This window comes from Pinus tabuliformis, chromosome 5_2 (genome assembly GCF_031772625.1).
Source record: "Pinus tabuliformis cultivar Carrire ecotype Pingquan chromosome 5_2, CPIR1, whole genome shotgun sequence".
NCBI classification, from domain to species: domain Eukaryota; kingdom Viridiplantae; phylum Streptophyta; class Pinopsida; order Pinales; family Pinaceae; genus Pinus; species Pinus tabuliformis.
The window spans coordinates 1,116,415,193-1,116,441,455 of record NC_142306.1 but is presented as its reverse complement, the minus strand read 5'-3'; positions in this window follow the sequence as shown (position 1 = coordinate 1,116,441,455).

Here is a 26,263-nt window from a genome sequence, read left to right as displayed (position 1 = left end):
CCATGTTGCATCGCAGGATCGCTATCGGAGATTACAAAGAGTGGTTGTAATGGCCCAGGGCATGAGCGATATGCGATTGTGACTAATCGCATTGTGATCACAATCAGAGAAACCTTATGGAGCAGGGCCTATACACATACATCTGCGATCCGATGAACTAGACCCAACGGATTTATAAATATTATTTCATAAGATTTGAGATCGGCAGAAAAGGCATTTCCGATGTATTTTGCATATTTCGTTCATTAAACAAAATACAAGGGGTGAAGCACCAATGTGGTAAGCCAGACTCGAAAGGGTTCCTTAAGGCTATTATATATTGTTTCAAGTTCGAAGAAAAGCCATTTCTAATGCATTTTCGCAATTTTAACGTATTTCTAAAATACAAAGGGGAACCTTGGAGCAAGGCCGAAGTGACTTGCGATAGTGATGGAGGATGGACCTAATAGAGGAATAGACCATATTTAATGACTTTTGAAGTTCGAAATGAAATGTGTTTTGGCAGAATGTCATAGTCGTGAACGCATTTTCCTGTGTTAGAAGAAAATGACTGTGTTCAGGATTTTGAAGGATATCAAGGGCCCGAGGCACTCTTATGTTACAGAATAGGTGGCCACCTCCCCTTCAAGCATTATGCAATGATTGTGTAACACTAGAAGAGGGATTCTAGTGGATAGAGGCCGAGGAGACAGAAAGCCGAGAAGGAGAAATAAATAGGTAGCTGAAATTGGCTTTAAAGCCACAAATAGAGAGCATAATAAAGAGGCAGTATTGAAGGCAGTGCCGAGACAAAGCCAAGACAGAGACAGAGAGTGATTCAGGGAGTCTGTGTACTCAGAGAAAGCTTGAGAGGTTCAAGAAAACTCTTACTGTTATATTTTTGTGTATTGAGTCTCAAATTGAGCTCATATTGTTGTAAAAACTCTGCTTGAATACATAATATAGAGGCCACCACTGAAGCCTGGACCAGGAGATGTAGCTCAGGAGTATTAGGTGAACTCCTTATTAAACTTGTTGTATTTTTATGTGTCTATCTATTGTCTTTCACTGCTTCATAGTCTATGTATTTTGCAATCTGATCGATCCATTGAATAAAATAACATAGGCAAATCCAAGCACATGAGTCTGTAATACCTTATTAATTGTCTTAGATCTCATTATCAGATCAAGTGGTCTCAGAGCATTAAGTTTAATAAGGTTAGACAAGCTTGTGCTGGATTGGTGAATGATAAATAGGTCAAAGATCAAAGTAGGAGGAGGAGAACTGGTTGAAACTAACCCAAAAATTGGTAGAGTCTATCCTAGGAGGAAAATGGCAGAAAAAAATCCCTTGGAATCAGACTCTCAGTTCATGGATAGTTTCATGACCATGAGAGCCATGGTAGAAGAAATGTATCCAGAATTTAAGAAAGGTCGAAGTGAAGATTCTTCAACCTCCAAAAAAGACAAAGGAATAAAAGAATCTCTTCTAGATGGCCATTTTGAAGGCAAAGGAAAAGGAAAAGAGGCTCCTCTATCCACACCTCTTGATAGCCCTGAAAATAAAAAGAAGAAAACATCTTTGATTAAATTAGATGTTAAATTTGATTTGCCAATATATGATGGAGAATTAAATGCAGAAAAGCTAGATAATTGGATCAGACAAATTGATGTGTATTGCAGGGTGCGGAATATTGATTTAGACAGTAGTAAAATTCAACTGGCCAGCCCATGCCTTGGAGGAACTACCTTGGTATGGTGGGAAGGAAGGACACAAGCTAACTTGAAGAAGCATGGTAGAATTCTTTCTGCTTGGAGTGAATTTGTGTCTACAATTAAAAAAAAATTCTATCCACTAGCTTATATGCAGCAAGCTATGATGAGTTGGAAAACTCTTCGCCAATTAAAGGGGCAAAGTGTACAAAGCTACACCCAAGAGTTTAGAAAAAGAGCATTGATTCTAGGCATTTCTTTAGACTCACCTGAAACTTTGTTGAAGTATATAGGTGGTCTACATGGCTATTTGAGGCATACCATTCTCATGTTTAACCCTACTAGCATAGATGAGGCATCTATTCAGGCTACCCATCTAAAGGCTAGAGGTAAGAATGTGAACCCAGAGATTGGGGGATCATCAAAACCCACTGCAAGCAAGAACAAGGAAAAGAGGAAGCAGAAATGGAAAGAGAGGAAGGAAAATTCTGTACAGAAGGCCAAACCTTCACGCACTCATTGCAAGAAGGATGGACATGATGATGAACATTGCTAGTCTTTGCATCCGGAGCTGAAACCCAAGAAGTTCGATGGCAAGAAGAAGAAGGTTGTTGCTACTATACAGAAAGATTTGGGGTCAGACTTAGGTAATGAAACAACAATCGCAGCCACAGGTATAAAAGGTAAAAATTCTTAAGCATCTACTAGTAATTCTGCACAAATTGTTGATAGTGAAGAAAATGAGAGGAAAAAACATGAGCTTTTTCATATTAGAGTTATTTCCAAGCATCAAAAGATTGATACTTTGTTTGATAGTGGCTCACAAGTAAAATTAATTTCTGAAGCAATTGTAAAGAAGCTAGGATTACTAACCACACCTCACAAGAAGCCCTATCCATTAGGTTGGGTATGTGATAAAGCAAAGCTACAAGTGACTAGACAATGTAAACTTAGGTTTGCCATTGGTTTAGCATTTGTAGATAAGGTTCAGTTAGATGTAATTCCCTTGGATATATGTGGAATTGTTTTAGGAAGTCCTTACTTGTATGATAGAAAATCCATTTTCTATAGAGCTGAAAATAAGTGTCAACTTGTTAAAGATGGAATCGAATATATTGTAAGAGCTCATAAACTAAATAATAATTATACTCTCATAAACTTAGGGTAGATGAAAAGAATTGTAAATTCATGCAAGCAATTTTTACTGATGGTTGTAAAGGAAAACAAACCTGATAAAACCAATGTATTTGAGGGCTATGATGCTAAACAACAAGCTGATTTAGAAAAAGTTGTTTCAGAATATGATATCTTATTTCAAGAACCTAAAGGTCTACCACCCAAAAGGGAAATTGTACATGATATTAATTTACAGCAAGATGCTCCATTGCCTAACATCGGAATGTACAGGTTATCTGCTTTAGAGAATGCAGAGATCAAGAAGAAGGTACAGGAGCTACTCGAGAAAGGGTTCATAAGATAAAGCACATCACCATGCAGATCTCCAATCGTGTTGGTAAGGAAGAAAGATAGTTCGTGGAGGATGTGCATTGATTACCGAGCACTGAATAAAATAACATCAAGAATCATTATCCCCTTCCTCGCATTGATGATATATTGGATCAGTTGAAAGAATCTATTTACTTTTCCAAGTTGGACTTGCATAGTGGTTACCATCAGGTCATAGTAGCAAAGCAGGATGCATGGAAGACTACTTTCAAAACAAAACAAGGGCTGTATGAATGGCTAGTTATGCCTTTTGGCTGAACTAATGCTCCTGCCACTTTCATGTGAGTTATGAATGATGTACTCATGCATTTTATTGATGATTTTGTAATTATATATTTGGATGACATTCTTGTTTTCAGTAAAACATGGGAAGAACATTTGAAGCATGTAAAGAAAACTCTAGATGTTTTGAAAAAATAAAATCTCTATGTTAAATTATCAAAATGTGAATTTGCCAAAACATCTTTGAATAATTTGGGTCATATTGTAGGAGGTGGTGAATTGAAGATAGATCCCTCTAAGGTTGCAGTCATTATAAACTAGCCTAAACCCAAGTCTACTATAGAAGTTAGAAGCTTCCTAGGAGTAGCACAATATTGGAGAAAGCTTATTGCTAACTTTTCCTTAATTGCAGCTACCTTACATGCTTTGACAAGATTGAACAAGGTGTTTCAGTGGGGAGGCAAACAGCAGAAAGCCTTCGACACCTTAAAAGAAAAAATTAGTACAACACTAGTACTAGCATTGCCAAATATTCAACAACCATTTGAGATCGAAACAAATGCCATTGACTATGCCATGGGAGCAGTGTTGATGCAACATGGTAAACCCATATGCTACCATTCTGAGACTTTTAATTCTGTAGTAGTTAATTATCCTACATATGATAAAGAATTGAATGCATTAGTCCAGAGTGTGAAAAATTTGAAACATTACTTAATGGGCAAAGAAACAATTATACATATTGATCATCAGCCACTTCAGTATTTGCACTCACAAACTAAATTGCAGCAATCAAGACACTATAGGTGGATGGGCTTCCTATAGCAGTTTCATTTAGTCATCAGATATAGAAAGGGCATACACAATAAAGTTGTAGATATGTTGTCTAGACCAATTATAAATGCATCTACTATACTTAAGCATAACTCCGTAATGCATGAAATCTATATTGAACAATATGCTCAAGATATAGACTTTAAAGATGTATATGCAGCTTTAAGTAATGGCAAAAAGGTAGAAGAATTGGATTACTATGTTAAAGACCAACTCTTGTATCATTTGGGAAAGCTATGCATTCCACAAACTGAAAGAGTCAACATAATTAGGGAAGCACATACTTCTCTGATATCAGGTCATTTTGGTGTACGTAAAACAATTGCACAGCTGCAAAGATACTGCTATTGGCCAAAAATGCATGAAACAGTTTCTAGATATGTTAAAGGGTGTACCATGTGTGCTAAAAGCAAGCCCAACAATAGAAAAATAGGCTTGTACACTCCATTACAGTCCCTTCCCATCCCTGGGAAAGTGTTTCCATGGACTTTGTTGGGGGATTGCCAAAATCTAGAAAAGGTCATGACTATTTATATGTTATTGTGGACATGTTTAGAAAAATGTGTATTTTAATATGTTGTAATAAGCATATTACAACTAAACAAACAACAAAGTTGTTCTTTCAACATTTCTAGGTGCATTTTGGGTTACCCACTTCGATAGTATCTGATCGAGATTCCTGATTTGTTGGGAAGTTTTGGTAAAGCCTGTGGGAATTGATGGACACCAGATAAAAGAAGAGCACAACCTTTCATCCACAAAAAAATGGCCAAACAGAGGTAGTCAACAGGACAGTGATCCAGTTTCTCAAGGGTTGTTGTAGCAAGCATCCCAAGCTTTGGGATGAACATTTATGTTATGTGCAACATGCTTACAACCAGGCTAAGCATTCTTCTACACAGAGATCTCCTTTTGAGACCTATTTTCGTTTTACACCAAGGTCTCCCTTGGATTTTGTCTTTCAAAAAGACATAGTAGTTGTTGGACACAGTGATGTGGAAAAAGCAACCAGATTCATTGAATAGATCCAAGAAATTCACCAGGAAGTGTGAGAATAGCTGGAAAAGAGCCAAGCCAAATACAAGGCGAGGCATGATAAGCATCGGGTGGAGCACAACTTCCAAGTTGGTGATCAAGTCTAGCTGTATATCAGTAAGGACATAATGCAAGGTGAATGAAAGAAATTGAAACCAATAAGAGTTATAGCTCCAAACCTCACTCTTGATGTTTGTGATGCTGCACTCATGGCCTAGGGCAACCCCTCCTTCCAGAACTGGTCCAAAATTTAAAAAATAGTGTTTTATTCCCTATACGCGACATTGCCCTGAGCTAAACACGTGTGTACGCAGGTCTGTGTATACCCAACCCGTGTATATGTCTTAAAACACTTAAAAAATTAAATCTCCTTAATTTCGGGTGGAGATCGCAGGTTTTATCTGTTGATTACCTATTAATGCCCGTGGCCCAACTGTTCCCAACAAATTCCCAACTAAAAAACTACTTTGGTAGAAGTATAAAAAGGCTTCAATGGGAAGGCCTAAGGGAGGAGAGAAGAGAAGAAAAGGTTACTATGCTGAGATTTCCCTGACCAGGTCTGAAGATCCTAGTGCCTCCTGCACTTCCCCCATTTATAGGAAACCGCTGTTTCCTTGTGTGATGATGTCTATCTACTACTTGAGATATCATGGAGTAAGTCATGGAAGGAGTTTGTTAAAGGCTTGAGACTGGACGAATCTGGAGGATGGTTCCGCTTGGAGCCTGCGAAAGGACGAATCAGGTGAAATTATTCCTTTTTGTACTTTATTTGTCTATAATAAAAGAAACACTTGTCTTTGTTCCTGATACAAATCTTCTTCATGTTTATGATATCCATGTTATGATTCATATATGAATGGTTGTTTAACTTCATAACTAACTACCTTTCAATATATTATGAAGATGATTTCTTTATGATGTTTAGTCCATATACTAATGTACTTTCTTGAATTGATTGTTTTGCAGGTTGAAAGAGCAAAAGGAACTCCAAGAGGGTTTGGACCCTGGCAGGATCTTCTCAAACGAAGGACCCCCAGGTACACCCCTTATCGTATAGTTTTCATATATTAGCATTATGGCCGTATGGAATGTGTGTTTCTCTATATAGATAACATCCGATCTGCTAGGGTATCAACCCAAGACCCTAGGGGAATTTATCCCTTAACAAAATTAGCGACTCCGTTGGGGACAACAGTATTGTTGTTCCTAGATTGGGTTTATTCAAGCCAATCAGGGCTCAGCTGTCTATTTGCTTGCTGTTACTGTGTAGTTTGTTCCTGTAGGAATTTGAATTGTAAGTTTGATCAGTTTCTTCAGACTGTTTTTTGTTTTTTCTTTAAATCTTTTATATACGTTGTTTTTCTTATTTACATAAGTGTGTATACGCATGTTTCCTTAAGTGAACCTACGTATACACAGGTTTCCTTAGGCTCAGTCACGTATACACATAGCTGTACATCAACACAATCGCATATATCTTGTAATTTTCAAGATTTTTCAAATCTTTTTGTTTCTGAAGGTCTGTCTGCTGGTCTAGTTTAGTCCTGAACAGTTACGTTTCCGTGTCAGCCTTTAGTTTTCAGCAAGTATCTGATTTCAAATTCTCTCTGATTGTGGAAAGTGTTGGTCTTATTTGTTTTTCTTGCAAACGTCATCATTTTTGCTTAAGAGCACAAGATTTCTTTCTAGGAATCTTGGCTGCTCTGTGTTTTCACGGTAGAAAGATTGATTTCAATCTTTGTGTCAAGTTTTGTTTTGGTGACTTTTTGGTTTGCATGTCAAAACTGTATCTTTATGACCATCTCCTTTTCTTGATTTCTGAAAGTTGTTGGTTCACACTTTCTTGAAAGTTGTCTTTTCAATCTTTTGGTATTTATTGTGAAGCTCTTGTTGCTTCTTTTTTATTGTTAAGAGAATTTTGAAACACATTTTTGTTGATTTCTCACTTGTTTTGTGTTGCAAACTCGCAAATTGCTTCATTGCCTATTCTTCGATCATAAAGTTTCATTCTTGTTTAGAGCACTTTTGAACAGTCATTTTTGTTTTGCTTTTGAAGAAAACTTCTTGAAACTTGGTCTTGATTTCTTAAACTTGGTTTTGATTTAGTTTCCTTTTTATGAGTGAAAGTGCATTTTTGTTTGTCTTGAAACTTGCTTTTAGTGTAGAGACGAAAATGAGCATTAGAAACTCATATTCCATCTAAACATTTTAAGTGGAAAGTCATATTGATAAACAAGTTACTTTCATTTCTTGATTTAGAGTAGTCTTAAGTCTTGCATCAGCATGTACTCATTGCATTAGGATAAATTTGCACATATTTTTAGGACATCCATAGTTTTTTTAACTTTTGTGAGTGTGAAGCTTGAGTAAAAGAAAAGAAAAGAAAAATTTGTTACTTTCTTTGAAGTTCCTCTGAACCTAGTAGAAATTTCTTTCATCGAAAAATGAAAACAAGTGCATTTGCATATAGTTTGGTTTTTATTAATTTCTTTTGCATCAAAACACCACTAGTTTCACTTCCGCTTATCCCTTGACTTAAAGAACAACCCATTTAAAAACAAGCACTAATTAAAATATACTAGAACTTTTTATAATTGTCAAGTTAGACACACCAACAAGTTTTAGGATATTTTAGGGCCTTGGATTAGGCGAGTGGAGAGATAACTCTCCAAGGCCATTTAAACTGTCAAACATAGGAGTCTGAATAGTGAGTGAAAATCCAATAGCATTAGGGAGACTAGGAAAGCTCCGGATCTAGGAGTTAAGCACGAGGGTTTTTGAAGATAAGGAAGAGAGATACCCCCTCTCCTACTTGTCGGATCTAACTCAAGACTATTCCACCTGGCTTCTGACATGAGTTAGTAACCTTAGTTGCTACTCCTAGGGATCTACGCAGGTGGCTGCGGAGGGGAATCCCATGGCACCTGAGGTCGACATTGTATCAATCTCAACGGTACTATTGGAGGGCACCCTTGTAAAGCTTAGGTGCTTGCACCGACACAGGATGTTGTTAGGAGGTCAGCATAACTTCCTCTATTACCTTCACTGATAAGACTGGGCCGTCATTATCCCAGACTATCTTCGGAAGGCCCCTTACTTCACTTTCTTGTATTTTGGTGTCCAGTCCTCATCACCCGGAGTGGAAATACTCGAAAGTTGTTTGACTGGCTGATATCTTTTAGGGACTTTTTAGTGTGTGCTCTATGCTCCTAGTTGGCCTAGATTTCAATTTTTTGAGTCTTTAGCTAGATCTTAATAAAAAATTAAAAGTGGCTGACTGATCACCTAGACGGTCTCGAAGACTTCGTGGTATTTCACCACCAAGTTTAGAGCCTTCTCCTAGAAGGCGCAGGGGTAATACTGCCGGTGGGTTTCATCCCGTGGTAGCTGACGCATTGGGGATTGATCCTCCTCTCAGGGGCACTAGTGTTCAAAATAGGCCTGGTACTTCCACAGAACAAGAGAGGAAGACTCCAATTCTTTCTCGAGTTCTCTTTCAGATGGAAGATAACATAGAGGTAGAAGAACTCCCAAAGTCGTTAGCGGCTCCGAATTCTCCCCTACCTTCTAGTTATCCAGAAGTATTACGATACGTTGGGACTCCGACACATAGACCGTCAAGTCCAGGTCACATTACGCACTTACCATCGATGACCACTACTAGAAGCATGGCTTCTACTACAAGTGCTACAACTATGCAGACTCCAACATCAGTACAAGGGGGAGGAACGATTTCCATCCCCTCTGCTTCTTTATTTGGATCTTTTTCTAGCACATCCTTAGTTGGGTTTACCTCCATTCCTTCTATGAGTGGCAATTCCCAAACCAATGCTTTTAGTTCTAGATTTTTTCTGTTTGGCACCCATTCACAGGGTATTCCATCAGTTCCGTTTAGTGCCTCCACATCCATGATGGGTGGATCGACTTCATTCCAAGGTTTTCCTTTTGGAAGTGGTCATATACCACATTCCAACCCGATAGTAGGATCTATGCCTTTTTCTTCTACAGGACAAAGCAGAAATCCTTTCCAAGGTTGGACTAACCCTGCGGTTAGTGGCATGGGAACTGGGAATCCATTTTCGACCAACAAGGTAATGGGCCATACTCCATAGTTAGTTCATTTCGAAGTATTCCTCCCTTAGCTTCTACTTGGAATCCTTATCAGGGGTTATCGACTCCTTATAATCCTTTAGGAGGAAGCTTCGCCAGTTATGGAGGTTTTGCGGCCGGAGTTGGTCAAACTCCGAGTTTCACTGGATCACAAGGCTTGCCTTTTGGTTCAGCTGGTTCTTCTAGATACTTCAGGCAGCCTGGTGCCTTTCAAAATCCAGGCCCATCTATTCAGAACTTTGGGAGCTCCGCCCAGTCTGGGTGGAATCCCCAAGGTCCTCCTAGGCTTCCTTTTTTGGCAACTTTGAACTTGCCAGATCTCATGAAATTAACAAACGATCCAATCAAATACAACCCGGCCTGGCCTCCAGTCCCAACTAAACTCCCTTCGGACATTCCAAAATTCAAAGGGAAGGGCGGTAAAGACCCAGGTGGCCATGTAACCACATTCCATTTGTGGTGCTCATCAAACTCCCTTATTGATGACTCGATTAGGTTGAGACTTTTTCAACGCACCTTGACTGGTAATGCGGCCAAGTGGTATATAGAGTTGCAAGGGGGCAGCTTTACATCTTTCGCTAGCTTAGCTAATATTTTATTAAATCATTTCCAGCTGCTTGTCCGTTATGATGCCAAAAATGAACTTCTGGCCACTTTTCGTCAGGACACGACAACTCACATTTCTGACCATATTCAAGAATGGAGACAGAGAAAGAGGCTCATAAAATTCGAAATCCCTTCGAAATACCGTCTTGAATGGTTTTTGAAATCTTTACAACCTGAAATCTGTAAGGATGTTTCCATTTCCAAAGTCTATTCTGAGGAGAAAGTTATTTTTAGGGCCCAGAAATTAGAATTGATTTACTCTCATTCTGGGATCGTATAAAAAATCTTACCAGATGCTCCTGGGTCTAAGGTTGATATAGCCAAGTCAAAGCCAGGTCCCCATGCGGATGGTATCATTGGATCAGTAGACACAAATGCGGTGAACTTATTGAGCCAATTGCAGCAGTTGTCTTTGCAAACTGCTCCTAACAACCAAGTCACATCGTCTAACCCTTCATCTTCCCAACCCTCTTCGATTAATGTCGTCCAATCTAATAACCCCAAAGGAAATCAAAATTCCAATGGGCAAAAGAAAGGATGAGGTAAGAAAAAGAGTCAGGATGGGAATGTTGATGCAAATAAATCGAGCAATAATGCTGCTGGTGGTAGAAATGAGTCTAAAAAGAAAGTTAAGTTTCCATGCAAGTTATGCAGTGGAGACCATTTAACTCATATCTACCCCAAGATTCAAGACGCTCAGCACTTGTTAGGGCAGCAAGGGACTTCTAGCTCTCAAGCTGTGTTAACCAACCCTTTTCCCCAAGGGCAGCAAATGCTTGTTGGCGTGAGTTCAAACCCTGGTACCTCTGCAGGGGGCAACCAGGAAGGGGATAAATCATCAAATGTTTTCATGATGGGTTCTCACACTAATGTGGCCACACAGTCATGCGATTATGGTGAAGGTGAAACTTCCAAGGATAAAACAGTTCCTGAAACTAACAACCCACTTCATATTGAGCGACCCTCTGTCGAGACTATACCACTGGGTACAATGCGTGACTATCAACCCTAATATTAGGGCAGCCCAGAATTACTCCATTGTTGAGGATCTGACACAGATTCCATGTGCTATGTCTTCTTTAGAGGTGTTCCAGTCGTGTCCCACTCAAAGAAGTGCCTTGTTGTCGATAATGGGGGCAGTGGATCCAAATAATTCTTTAGCTCTCACTTTTGATATGCATAATGTCAAAAAGAGACTCCCTCATCATATGGCTTTCTAGATAAAGTCTACCTACCAAAAAACTAATATTTTTTGGATGGTTGTTGATGAGGGAGCTTCCACATGTGTCATGTCTATGTCATATTGGAAGGCCATTGGGTCACCTTCGGTTGTTCCTTCACCTACCCTCTTGATAGCATTCGATGGTCATTCTCATAGGCCATACAGGATTATCCCGGCCTTTCCTATATGTGTTGGAGGGAAGGTTGTTCATATTTAAGTAGAAGTCGTTGATGCTAACATAGACTACAATCTCCTCTTAGGAAGGAATTGGGTATATGAAATGGACGTCGTTGTTTCGACCTTGTTTTGTGTCATTTTCTTTCCTCATGAGGGGAAAATTGTTAAGGTTAATTAATTGGACTATTCTCGAGTTGATCCTCGGGAAAGTTTGGACTCTACTGTTCCTTTAGTAGATAATCCCCATCTACCTACTGAGAATCTAGGAGTCGAGATGTACTCTTCATTGATGGGTATGTTTGATCTTCCCCATCCTATAGCTAGAATAGATACAATTTCATCCTCCAGGGACCCCTTATGGAAAGAGTTTGTTCAAGATCATTATTTTTCGGATCCTGGAACCTTATCTTCATCTGTGACCGCATCAGATGATGGCAAGGCGGGTGGAATAGAATCTCTTATGTCTGCAGTAGAGCGTAGATGTGAATCTATAGATAACTCTGCAGATAACCATTCTACTCCTTCCTCTGAGAAAGGGATAGATGGTGACGTGGCTCATCCTTGGACCCTTGATTCCACTTCTGCGTTGGATTGCTCGGATATTGTTTTTCCATCTAACGAATCGATATTCGAAGCAATGACGACTGTATATCGACCTTTGGAAGATTTACATCATCGGTCATGTTTTCATTCCCCTTTGCATGAAGTCGAATCCAGGTCCTCCAGTCTGACTAGCGTTGTTTGTATGGTTCCTTTGGCTCCAACACAATTATTTTCCGAAGGAAATATATTGATTGGTTCAATAATTGTACTGATAAACATCCCTAGGAATAAGTGGGCAGAGCCCCCTGACGAGCTCTACCTTAAGAAGTACTTTTCTTAGCAGCTAGGCAATGGATTCTTTGTACATTTTGTATATTTGTACATATCTCATCGAGAGTTTTTGATATCTACACTTTTTGGTCTGCTATGGCAGGTGTTGATGGATGACTTGGTTTATTTTGGATTCGCCGATGGTGCTATTCGGCACACTCGGAACCTCGCTTCCGCAGCTTGGGTACTCTACTATCCAACTGGTCAGTTGATGGTATCAAGGGGAGTATGCATTGGCCACGCTTCAAATAATATGGCTGAGTATACTACCATCATTAATTTACTACCTGAGGCAATTTCTCACGAAATCGACTTGTTGGTAGTTTATCTTGATTCACAATTGATAGTGTCACAATTGAATAACATTTATTGGGTAAGGGATCCATGTTTATATCGCCAGTATTTAAGGGTGAGGTTGTTGCAAAGATCATTTACTTATATTAATTATTTGCACATTCCAAGATCTCATAATTGGTTGGCTGATTCTATCACTAATTAAGCATTATATTGGCACATCAATCATTCATCACAATAAAATCAAGCATGAAAAAGTCAAACTGTATATATATATCATAAAACATCTTGAGTATACATAAGTCTATCCAAAAATAATATACAAAATTGGGACTCAAATGCCCATAATAATTTCTAGTACATCTAATGCCCCGGCTCAGGATGAGCGGCTAAGTAGGCAACTACTGCATTGCCCACACGCCCAAGAGTGTAGACCCAGTCTCGTGGCATGCCAACCACATGACGTTGCATATCTACTGGAAGATCCTCTACAGCTGTCATCCGTACACCATGAGTCAGTCTCACCAAGTGTCGTTGAATTGTGTGAAGTAGTCACTCTATGTCTGCAGCTGCCTCTTCAACCCCTCGACCGCGACGTCTGTGCCGTGGGAACTCATCTAGTCGTACTAGCCAAATATCTGGAACATGATCATCATATTAGTCATTTGAATCCTATCAAAAACACTTTTCAAAATTCATTATTATATTTAAAAAATCACAAAAAATCATAAAATCAAAAAACACTTACTAATGTCACCCCATGCTGCGATCGGTGGTAATACTAGATCAGGATCTCCTCAGAAATCCAACCCAACATAAGGGTAGTCATCTATGGTGATGATCTGTTGATACCACTAGGAAAAGAAGTCATCATCAAGTGTAGTCCATGGGATGTCCCCACCTCCTAGACGTTTCATCAGGTCAGCCCACCTGCCCATTCATGGATCTCGTGGGGTGCTGATTGAAACCGATACTCTAGGACGAAGTGCGGGGACCCTCTCAAAAAATAAAGAACACAAAATAGTCCCATATCTAAAGTTTTTGGTCTCCACTCTCTTGATGGAAGTGAGCTAGTTTTTCAGGTTGGCCAGAAGAGGAGTACACCAGTCAAATACGGTGGTGAGGCAATCTACCACCAAGCTCATGGCTGGCCATGATGCCTGGTGTAGAGAAGCTGATCCGTTCACTCTAGCTATAGTGAACAAGATTATCCTCAGCGATAGACTCTCCACATGTGTGATTGAAATTTTACTTCCAACCTTTTTTGGATGTCTCAGGAAATATATATGTGCGTAGTCCTCGATCGAGAGACTACCCCGTGTCTTGCCCCTGGAATGTACTACCTCTCCCCTTTGGGATGGGCTTGTGATGAAATAAATATCTTCCACTTCTATCCTGAGTGGCATCTGGTCAATCATAAATTCATCATCCTCGATACTCCAGTAATCAATGAGCATCTCAAGCAGACGTGTGTTTGCTTTCATATTTGGCAATTTGAAGAATTTTAACAAATCACTTCCCCATAAGGCATCCAAAGCATTAGGATCATTCATGACCTCATCATCCACTGAGGTATGCTCTCTTTCTCACCAAGTGACTGGCATCCTAAAGAAAAAATGATTTTAGACCGTTAGTTTTTTTGTTTGAAATGTTCGTGGTGTATAAGCGGCTCCATTTACACACAGTCGCATGTAGGGCCCGCGTGTATGCGGGTTTCATATATCCAACCCATGTATACACCGCGGTGAAAGTTTTTACAAAAAAATTCAACGGTAAAACATAAATTAAAAGTTCTAAAACTAGTCACAATTGATTGCAATACAAGTATAAGAGTTACCTGGGGATTTTGGAAGAATCTGAACGGTTGAATTTGGCGTATGGAAAAGTTTTCTCCTTTTGCTCCACTTCTCTGCTCTCAAACTCAAATGGTGAAAATAGTGAGTCCAAACACTCTTTTATAGGCTTTGAAAATGCAAATTTTTTTTCAAAACTTAATTTTGTTTGGTCTCACGTAACTTTTAACTTGGGAGCTTGGAATGTCAAGAATGGTTTAACTTTCAGGACATTTTGGACTTTTTTTCAACAGTTTCGAGATGGTTCCATGACTGTTGACCCGTCATGGTAGGTATCGTTTTCTCACCAGCATATAGGTTAAGGAAGCCATTTTTCCGTTGCATTATGCATACTAGCCTCCATTTGTTGATACATTTTCCATAGGGTCGATACCATCGTGTTATGGTTCATAAACCATCTTCACTCGCCGATTCTTTAAATCATGACACGATGGTAGAAGCCATCCTTTACATGGGCACCATAGTTAGCACCTCATTGACATTTTTTGCCCATGCTGCTCCGATTTGAGTAGGCTCAGGAGTCCTCTATAGTCTCGCCATGACTTATGCGATGAACACTCATTCCTCTTTGCTTCTTCACTTCATTCTAGCCTTATACCCTAGAGGCTCCTTTGTGTTGAGTTATACTACTGCATTGAATTTTGACCATTTGCACCTTTTGGCCTTGAGCCAGCTTCACTTGGACTCGTGTTTAAGCCAAATTTTGACCATGACGACTGCAAAATCAAACTTGCATACCTTTAACTTCTGCAACTTGACACACCTTGACCCATGGAAGGAACACACCTTTGAGTGTCTTTGACCAGTTTTCACCTCCCTGCATTGAGCATAGGAATGTTCCAATCCTAGGAACTAGATCATCTGCTTCACCGACACTCGTTCTTTCCACTGTACTATAGCATTCTTTTATTCTTTTTCCAGCTTAACAGAAAAAGACAAAAAAATTATATATTCCAAAAAAGAGCGGGAACGAGACAATATTTCCATTTATTGTTGGTAGCTAGAGTCAGTCATGTCGCCCTTGAACAAAGCACTCAAAAACAATGTCTCCTCCGTTTGGGTGGGATTTAGTTTGACATAGGTACGCCTTAACCTTGTTATTGAGTCAGTTCTCCCCTGATTGGTTATCTCTTCCAATCATATGGAGGGTTCGATCATATCTCCTACATGATGAACTTATACAGAGTCATCATATGCTGCCACATAGTCACATTGAGTCGTGCTTTTGTTCAAGGGAAGTTAGCCTGAGTCGGCCTCTCTGCGGTGTCTCTTGACTCATTTTTTAGTCGGCCATCCCTAGTTGTCAGTATCATGTCTATCATCACATCAGCTATATTGGTCCTTTACTTGTGCCAGTTTGAAAAGGTATCCATTGACTTCTTGCTGGCGAGTCTTGTCCTTATTGATGACAACATCTTGCTCTGAAGACATGCCTATAGCTGCACCTTGGCCCTATTTTCATTATTGATAGGTCACCTTGTGCTCAACATCGATCAGTATCATGGGTCTTTGACTGAGTGGTTTCCCTTGTGTTCGACATCAGCTTACATTATCACACATTGGGATTCATGTAGTACCTTGGCTTCCATTTGACCCTATTGGTGGATACCTCGCCTCTATGTCAACTTTCATTATTGGTTGGTTCAAAGGGTTTATGTCGTGTGCTAGTCACATCCTGTGTACACCAGAAATGTACTTCAGTCGGGTTACTACATCTTTTTCGTCTAATTCCTTCCACATTATTGGCCTACGGGTTACACTCATGCTAGATTGATGAAGGATGCCTTAATTCCTTCCTTCTAGTGGATCTTTCCCTATCAACTTCAACTCATTGCTCTGGGGCAAAGATCTAGAGTCCATTTGGCAGTACCTTGGGGTTTGTAGTCATTAGTGGTAGATCCTTCGCTATCAACAGCGGGAAACCATCATTGTCTCCTGATTGATAGATTCTTATAGGTGTTCAACTTTAGCCCATCCATTCACACTTGTTAGATTGTACTGGGTACCTTGATGCTCATTATCATTATCAGTGAGTAGTCTCACGTTTGTTAATGGTATACATTAGTGACCGGTAATCAAACGATTTCTCCCATGGTCAACTTCAGATATTTTATTCCCATGGTGTAGAAATGTACCATGGCATTCGATGAAGACCTCAGGTTGTATCAACATTCATTGGTTCACTTGACAGTTGCTCCTGTTGCTGCTAGTTGATACCATTCCACCTTATATGTTGCAGTCAGTCATGGAGACATTCTATATGATGGCACCTGAGTTTGTAGTGTAGTACCATCCTATTCCATCATGTTCATTTGATACCTTTTGTGATCAGTCTTTGATATCAGTGATCTGGTTCATTCTTCAGCATCATTGACATTCTTATATGTGATATTCAGACATGTACTTGTTCGATCATGATCATATGATCCATTATGTATTTTCCAGTTCTATATACTTGTATACTTAGTGGATCTGCTTGTACTTGATATGCGGACATGCTTTACTTTCTCTGAGCATGGGTATGCCTGCCTCAGACAATTTTTCTTTCTGATCTCCTTTTGTAGCTTGGCAGGCTAAACTCTGGTGAAGTCATTCTCATTTTTTGGTAGATTTCCTTTCCGTAAACTTGCTTAATACATTTCGGCCATCATGTACCCCTTCTAACCTCATATATTAGGGGGCATATGTTATAGCTCCAAAGCTCACTCTTGATGTTTGTGATGTTGCACTCATGGCCTAGGGAAATCCCTCCTTCTAGACCTAGTCCAAAATTTAAAAAACAGTGTTTTATCCCCTATACACGACATTGCCCTGAGCTAAACGCGTGTGTACGCAGGTCTATGTATACCCAACCCGCGTATATGTCTTAAAACACTTTAAAAAATTAAATATCCTTAATTTTAGGTGGAGATCGTGGGTTTTACCTGCTGAATACCTATTAGTGCCCGTGGCCCAACTGTTCCAAATGAATTCCCAACTAAAAACCTACTTTGGGAGAAGTGTAAAAAGGCTTCAATGGGAAGGCCTAAGGGAGGAGAGAAGAGAGAAAAAGGTTACTATGCTGAGATTTCCCTGACCAGGTCTGAGGATCCTAGTGCCTCCTGCACTTCCCCCATTTACAGGAAACCCTTGTTTCCTTGTGTGATGATGTCTATCTACTACTTGAGATATCATGGAGTAAGTCATGGAAGGAGTTTGTTAAAGGCTTGAGACTAGACGAATCTGGAGGATGGTTCCACTTGGAGCCTGCAAAAGGACGAATCAGGTGAAATTATTCCTTTCTGTACTTTATTTGTCTATAATAAAATAAACACTTGCCTTTGTTCCTGATACAAATCTTCTTCATGTTTATGATATCCATGTTATGATTCATATATGAATGGTTGTTTAATTGCATAAATGACTACCTTTCAATATATTATGAAGATGATTTCTTTATGATGTTTAGTCCATATACTGTTGTACTATCTTGAATTGATTGTTTTGCAGGTTGAAGGAGCAAAAGGAACTCCAAGAGGGTTTGGACCCTGGCAGGATCTTCTCAAACGAAGGACCCCCAGGTACGCCCCTTATCATATAGTTTGCTTATATTAGCATTATGGCTGTATGGAATGTGTGTTTCTCTATATAGATAACCTCCGATCTGCTAGGGTATCAACCCAAGACCCTAGGGGAATTTATCCCTTAACAATAAGGTATGGGCCTTTTAAGGTACTTGAGAAAATTGGTGAGAATGCTTTCCACCTTGATTTGCCAGCTTACATGAACATCTATTCAGTCATAAATGCAGAAAATTTAAAATTGTTTGAACCTTCATTAATTGAATATCTCAAAGAGCAAAGTCAATTGCCTTCTATTAATGATCTATTGCATGAATACCTCAATGAGCTACAAGAAGATACAGTTCTAGACAGGAAGGTGAGGACTATGCACAGATGGAAGGTGGAGGACCTTAGGATTGGGCTCAAAGGTTCAAAACCCAACAATGCAAAATAGATAGAGATTGGACAGGTGAGGTAGTTATATCCTCACTTGAGCGATGCTTGAAAACCAACTTTTGCTGGTCCAAAAAGCCTTTTTCAGTGGGAAGGCGTGATCCAAATGAATCCAAGAACACTCTCTAAGTCTTGAAATCTCTTAAAATCATGCCAAAGAACAAAATAATCGTGTATGAAGAACACTTAGAATGGTGGAAAAACACTATCGGGAGGCCAAAAACACATGAAAACAGAGAAAAACAAAGTATTAGAGGTCTGAACAAATGAATGCACAGTAGCCGTCAAATCTAGCCGATCAATGGTTAAGTTCTGATTGGCAGATCACAATCGGTGGTGGCTATCAGTGGATATCAGTGCAAACTATATAACACTTGCGACAGCGACCGGTGGAGTCAACTAGGACCATCGATCAAGCACGCAGATGGATGACCCATGTTGCATTGTAGGATCACTATCAGAGATTACAAAGAGCACTTGCAACAGCCTGGGGCATGAGCGATATGCAATTGCAACTAATCGCATCACGATACTGCAATCGGAGAAACCTTATGGAGCGGGGCCTATACACATACATATGTGATCCAATGAACCAGACCTAACAAATTTATAAATATTATTTCATAAGATTTGAGATCCACAGAAAAGGCATTTCTAATGTAACTTGCTTATTTTGTTCATTAAACGAAATACAAGGGGTGAAGCACCAATGCGATAAGTCAGACCTGAAAGGGTTCGTTAAGGCTATTATATATTGTTTCAAGTCTGGAGAAAAGCCATTTCTACTACATTTTCACAGTTTTAACATATTTCTAAAATACGAAGGGGAACCTTGGAGCAAGGCCGAAGAAACTTGCTTTAGCAATGGAGGATGGACCTGATAGAGGAATAGACCGTATTTAAGGACTTTTGAAGACCGAAATGAACTGTGTTTTGGCGGAATTTCATAGTTGTGAATGTATTTTCTTGTGTTAGTAGAAAACGAAAGCTTTTGGGATTCCAAAGGATTTCAAGGGCCCAAGGCACTCTTACGTTGCAGAATAGTTGGCGACCTCCCCTTCAAGCGTTATGCAATGATTGTGTAATTCTAGAAGAGGGATTCGAGTGGACAGAGGCTGGAGACACAAAAATTGAGAAGGAGAAATGAACAGGCAGCCTAGATTGGCTTTAAAGCCACAGACATAGATCATAATAAAGAGGCAGTATTGAAGGCACTGCTGAGACAGAGCCAAGACAGAGACAGAGAGTGATTTAGAGAGTCTGTGTACTCATATAAAGCTTGAGAGGTTCAAGCAAACTCTTTCTGTTATATTTGTTATGTATTGAGTATCAAATTGAGCTCATACTATTGTAAAAACTCTGCTTGAAGACATAATAGAGAGGCCACGACTGAAGGTTGGACTAGGAGATGTAGCCCAGGAGTATTGGGTGAACTCCTTATTAAACTTGTTGTGTTTTTATGTGTTTGTCTATTATAGTCTTTTACTGCTTCATAGTCTATGTATTTCGCAATATGATTGATCCAATGCATAAAATAACATAGGCAAATCCATGCACATGAGTCCGTAATACCTTATTAATTGTCTTAGATCTCATTATTAAATCATCAACCCAATTAGAATATCTAAGAGGGAGGATAATTTGGGCATCTAACATTTTCTTAATTTCTTTTTCTACAGTTGGTAGAAGTTCTGGATTAATCCTTGTAAGCTTCTATTGACAAGGTTTTGCTTCTAGTTTTAAAGTAATCTTATTTTGAATTAATGATGCATCATAATTTTTTAGATCAACATAGTTCCATGCAAAAACATCTTTGTATTTTTGAAATAACTTAAGGTATTGAGTTTTAATTTTTGGATCTAAGGATGCATATATTTTAATGCTCCTAATGTCATCATTTGTTCCAATATTTACTTCCTCTATGTCATCTTGTGGAGAAATTGACTGTGGGTTTCTGTGGACATCATTTTGATCAAACAATTTTTCTAAAGGAATAAGTCCTTTGGGAATGAAATTGTTAGACAACTGAATGATATCATGATTGGCAATTTTTGAGTTGAAATCTGAATTATCATTTTCAATTGAATTCTCAATTGTTTCTATTGTATTTTCATCAATCTGTAGAATTGAAAAATCATCTATAACCTGCAAAAAAGATTTTAACTCCTCATCATCTTCAAAAATCTGCCAGTATTTTAGGTTATCTGGGATGGATGGCCTGTATTTGACTTGTATTTTATAGAGCACATTAGTTTGATCAGGTATTTTAAATGAACTAGCAGAAATAGCTAGGGAATCTACATGAATATTCTGATCCCTTGGGATATAAGTCAAATTAAAAGCATTGAAGAAATTTTCAACTGAATCCCAAACCTCATTTCAGTAAGATCTAAGCCTAGGATGTTTTGTTTGGAAAATATTTCTTATTTGTTTAACAATGAGCTCTGAGTCAGTGAAAACACTCAAATTTTGAACCTTTAAGCTCTTGGCTAATTGCAGTCCTAAAAGGAAAGCTTCATATTCAACCACGTTATTTGTAACTTCAAAATCAAGTTTGCATGATTGTGTAATATTTTATTTTTCTGGTGAGATTAATACTACCCCAGCTCCTGCTCCATCTTTTGTACAAGAACCATCAAAGAATAGCTTCTAGACATCAGTCTAATTTGGTATAGGTATTTCAATTACATCTTCAATTTTTGCTTGAGTTTCATGTATTTGGTTTGAAGAAAGTTGGAAACAACCAAAATATTGATCAATTGCATATATGGGATGGTTTCTTGGTTGATATGTTTTGCAAACATTATGCACAAACCTGACCTCTCTATATAGACTTAGCTGCTCTCCCCCATAAACTGGAATAGTGCCATAAGACATGTCCATCTGAAGAGTTCCCCCTAATTTGGCACAACAAGAACTTGAAAGGAGCATTCCAAATTTGGGAGGGATATCTATGACAACAATATCTAACACTACACCCTTTACTAGGATTTGGGTGAGAGTGACTACTAAATCCTTAATCAATCCCAAGCAAGGCACCCTTTTGGAATCAAAGGTGTACAAATCATGATAGGATTTAGTTATGTAAAGATTTAAATGATCCATGATATTTTTTGGCATAAGATTATGTGATGCTCCAAAATCAATCATACAATTATATAACATAGATTCATTTATTTTAAGAGTCACATAGAAAGGGGGTACTATTTCATCTACCATATCTGAGCTACGGACAAAAACAACTACTGGTTTTTCACCTTGAAGACTAATGATATCACTTTCAACATCAATCGAGGTGTTTTGTATCCATTTGGAGACTTGATTTTTATATCCAGGGTTTTTTGAAAGTTCTAAAAGTGGTATTGGTATTTTAACTCTTTCTAACTCCTTTTCAACATTAAATGTAGATAAAACAAATTTTCCAATTTGAGTGGTATCAGTTCATTGATTTAATGTTCGAATAATAGTTGTTTGAGTTTCAGCAACTTTGGTATGAGGTTCAATTTTTGGAGGTTCTTAGGGGGTCTTCTAGGACCAGGTATGGGACTAAGATCATATCTTTTCTTTAGTTCTGTAATTAGGAATTCAAAAAAGGCATGGTATTCGGAAGCCTGTGAGGAGTCTTGATCTTGTTGAACCTTCTTTTGTTGTGAGAGGGGAATTATAGCAGTCTAACCAAAAGAGGTATCCATATTATTAATATCTTCAATTATAGTCATAGTGTTGTCGTTGTTGATCATCTATCAATAAAGGAGTTGGAACCTATTGATTATTAATAGGCCTTTGAAGGATTTGTAATGGTGGAATTCTTTTATATTGACCATGATTTTGATTTTGGGGTCGAGTGACCATTTGTTGAACTATTTGAGGTTGAGTTTCAGTCTTGGAAATTCTATTGGACATATTTCTAAGAAGTGAAGTTATTTCATCTATTTTAGAGTCTTCAGTTTTAGTCTTAGAGGAAGTTGAGGCCTCTTGACTTGACTTAATTTTTATTTTGGCTTTTTCCTCTTTAGCTTTTAAAGTGGCTGAGGCTAACCTATTTTCTTCCACCTCTATAGCATTAGTTTTCATGTCCTCAAGAGTCCTTGAATTTCTTTCTCTTAACATCACAACAAAATCATCATCAAAAGCTTTTAAAAACCTAGATTTAGTTGTTGCTATAGGTGGTTTGCAGTCAAGGGGCATCTTATGATAAAGTTTGTTGAACCTTTTGATAAAATCAAAGACAGGTTCACCAAAGTTTCTTTTAAGTTCTTCAAACTCAGTTAAAAAGTAAAGAGCATCTTTCTTCACTCCCCATTGATTTTTGAATATATTTGTTAATTCTTCCCAATTTCTAATGGAATTTGTAGGTAACTGCCTAAACCAAGTCCTCACATTTCCCTCAAGAGACTGAACAAACAACCTCATGTAAACATTTTCTTGTTCTATGTTCATGTTATCTGCAAAGTCTAGAAAGGCTTGAAGGTGATCCTCAACTGATGGACCTGTTTCTCCATTATATCTAGGAAGATGCTTTAAATATCCATTTGGGAAAGCATCAAGGACTGGAGGTAAAACTAAAGCTGCATATCTTGCTTGTACAATGGGTTGGAATGCCATAGTAGAGGATGATGAATGAGATGTTTGTGAAGATGATGATAAGGAAGAGGGAGATGGTGAAAGAGGGGGAGAATTAGTATGTGGGGGTGAAGAAGGAGGAGATAAATAAGGTGGAGATAAAGAAGGTGGAGACTTCTTGAATGATTTTAAAGGAGTTTTAATCACCAACTTGTGGACCTAAGAATGAATATCCTCTTTAGTTTCAAAGAGTGGATTTGAATATATAGCAAAGGACTCTTCAGGTTGTTTAGAAGTAGAAGATTATGGTGGTTCAGAAGTGGAATGAAATGAATAAGTGGTGGGGGATATAATGTCTGTAGGTTTGTATTTAGGTAGATGAACACCTAGGTCAGACTCAGGATGTGATCCCGGTGGAAGTGGGGGTTCTTGATGAGATTCAAGTGAATGAATAAGGAAAGATGATTTGAAATCAACTCCACTATTTAGGAGCTCAGAAACCCTAAGTGATAGGTGAGTGTATTCTTGATTGGATGGAATATTACTATAGGGATCAAATTGTAATATATCTTCAGATTGCAACGCTAAAGTAGAAGAATATGGTTTTTGTCTTCTTCTAGAACTAGCCTTTCTCACAAGCTTTTCTAGATCTAACAGAGGACTAACTGTGTCAGATTTAGAATGGGATCTAGTGTGCTTGGAAGGTGCTAGTTTGATATAGTGGAGTTTCCAGGTGAAATATTTTGACCTATCTAGACGTTTAATCACCTTAAAGGAATAGGAATAATATCGTTGATCCAGGAAAGCTAAATGAAATTCAAATCCCCAGCAATGATGCCAGATTGATGTTGTATCTCTGAGATGATAATGGTCAGCTCATGTCAAGGCATATAAGATAATTGTTTTGGGGGTTTTGTTTTAATTTGGAAGACTAATTAAACATATTTAAAACAGTGAGGCCTAACCCTTTGAATAATATTAATATCAAAACATAGGGCTGCTATTGAAATTCACACAATGATATAGCTTGCATAGTGGTGAGAAGAAATAGAATGATGATATGATTATCATAGTCTTCAAATTGAAGATTAAATAATCATAAGTAAGAAGTCCTTTAAATTATGTTCAGAAGGTTTAACAAAATATGCTTAAGATTACAAAATATGCTGATGATTTATTGATTTAGAGGGAATTAATTAAATAGATAGTTAATATAATTCATTCTCTTTATAGATGATCATTTCAGAAGCTTATAGGAATAGATTGAAACTCAATTACTCCTACCTAGTTATCTCTGTAAATCATAAGAATATGAAGAAAAACACTGTGAAGATAACTGGAAAAACTTACAGGAAAAACAAAATTGTATGAATCGGAATTCAAAATCCTTCTCCTTGTATTAATGATTCAGAAAGGTCAAGTACATTCAATGCTTAGAAATGCTTCTTCAAGGGTGAAACCATTAATAACACGTGAAAAAGAGTTATTTATACAATATGAGAACTGAGAAAATATCTTATACTATTTTACAAAAATCGATAATTACAAAATCAGGAATATAAACTACTAGTAGATTTGGCACTATTTTGGTGCTGAGGTATTTGATGATTGTAGCTGAAAAAATTGAAAACTATTGAACTTGTGATGATTGTTCCTGTAAAGGTTGAATGTTGTTTGATCACCCTCTAGTCTAGTAACTCAGTTATTAATTCCCAAAACTTCTTATCTAGGATAGATAATTTGGTTACCATTCTGTAAATTTCATCCATCTCTATATACTTTGTGAAAGCGGGTTTTATTGGAAATATATGTCTAATCTCATCTAAAATGAAGAAGGTGTCCCTGAGTGCATTTAGCACCACTCTTGGTGTTGCTGCACCTCTTATGTTTGACACTAAAGCTGCATTGGTGCCTACCTCTATAAGCTTTTGAACATAATCCTCAATAGAAATTAATTTATCGTTAATTACAAGCATATAGGGAAAAACCCTGATGGTCAAGGGCTCAATCCTACTAAAAAAATGCTCAACTATTGTATTCACACTGCTACACTTTTCTTCTAGTTGAAGGATGAGGTTCTTCGTGGTGATGATCTTCTTTACTTCCAGAATAGTTGTTGTCCTATCATTTATCCCTAACTCTTCAAGATCATAACTGTCTTTAGAGTTGAGGAACTTCATTATATCAAAAGCAATTTTTGGCATATCCTCAAGTTGTTTAGAAATAGTTTCTACAACTTCTTGAGCTTTCTCTAAAAGCTCCTTTTGATCAAATAATATCTTGATATAGGGCCAGATATCCTTAATTTCTTCAGTAATTTATTCCCACAGAATTTCTCTTGCCAAACCCAATTTGTTTCCAATGTAAGATTCTTTAAGTTTCCTCTACAATGTTTCAATCTGATCTTTTGCTCTCTACAACTTAGTTTTCTGTGAAGTGTCTGCGACTATTTTCATATGTTGTAAATCCTTCAGTTCATTTTGTAAATTATTTATTTCTCCTGTCTGAATAGACAGGTTCTGAATAGCTCCAACAAGTTGTTCAGTGCCTTCTGCTACTCCTGTAGTTGATGCGGTGGCTAAAGTAGAAACCCTGGTTACAAGGATTGATGCAAGTGGTACTATATCCATTGGAGTTTGAGCTCCTTTGACAACTTACTGATTCCCCTTGAATAGTTTCTCCATCTGCTCCTCCATTTGTTTTATCTGGAAGTTTTGTTCTATGATGAGCATCATCATGTCAGACTTCTGAGTTTCTATTTCTTCAATTTCTTTAGACATTGGGTTCTTGGAAGCTGACAATTTCATTTGTTTCCTTAATGCTACAAATTCAACATTTTTCTTTTTAATGTGTTCTTCTACAACATTTATGTTCGAGGGATCATATCCCGTCTTTCACACTAGATTTTAAAAAGATTGGATCTTGGTGTCCTTTTCAAATGAGGATACTTTCTCCAACTTAAACTGTGACTGTGTGTTGGCCAAGGTAACTTGCATTTTTTATAAACTCATTGTAGTGTTAGTCAAGGTGGAAGAAATCATCTGTCCAATTTGTTTATGCATCTCAATTTGATCAATTGGATGCACATTCTTCACATTGAACTCAAAAGAAGTCTACTTCTGATAGTGTGTAGCAGTCCTACGGTGTGGAATTTGGGCTTGCAAGAAAGCCATTTGCATTTTACCCTTCTCAGAGTCAAAAACTAAAAGAAGTCTGGCCTAAGAGCTGGAGGAATGTTTCCAGAATTCCATGTAGGTGTTCAACTTCAACTCTTCATTCCT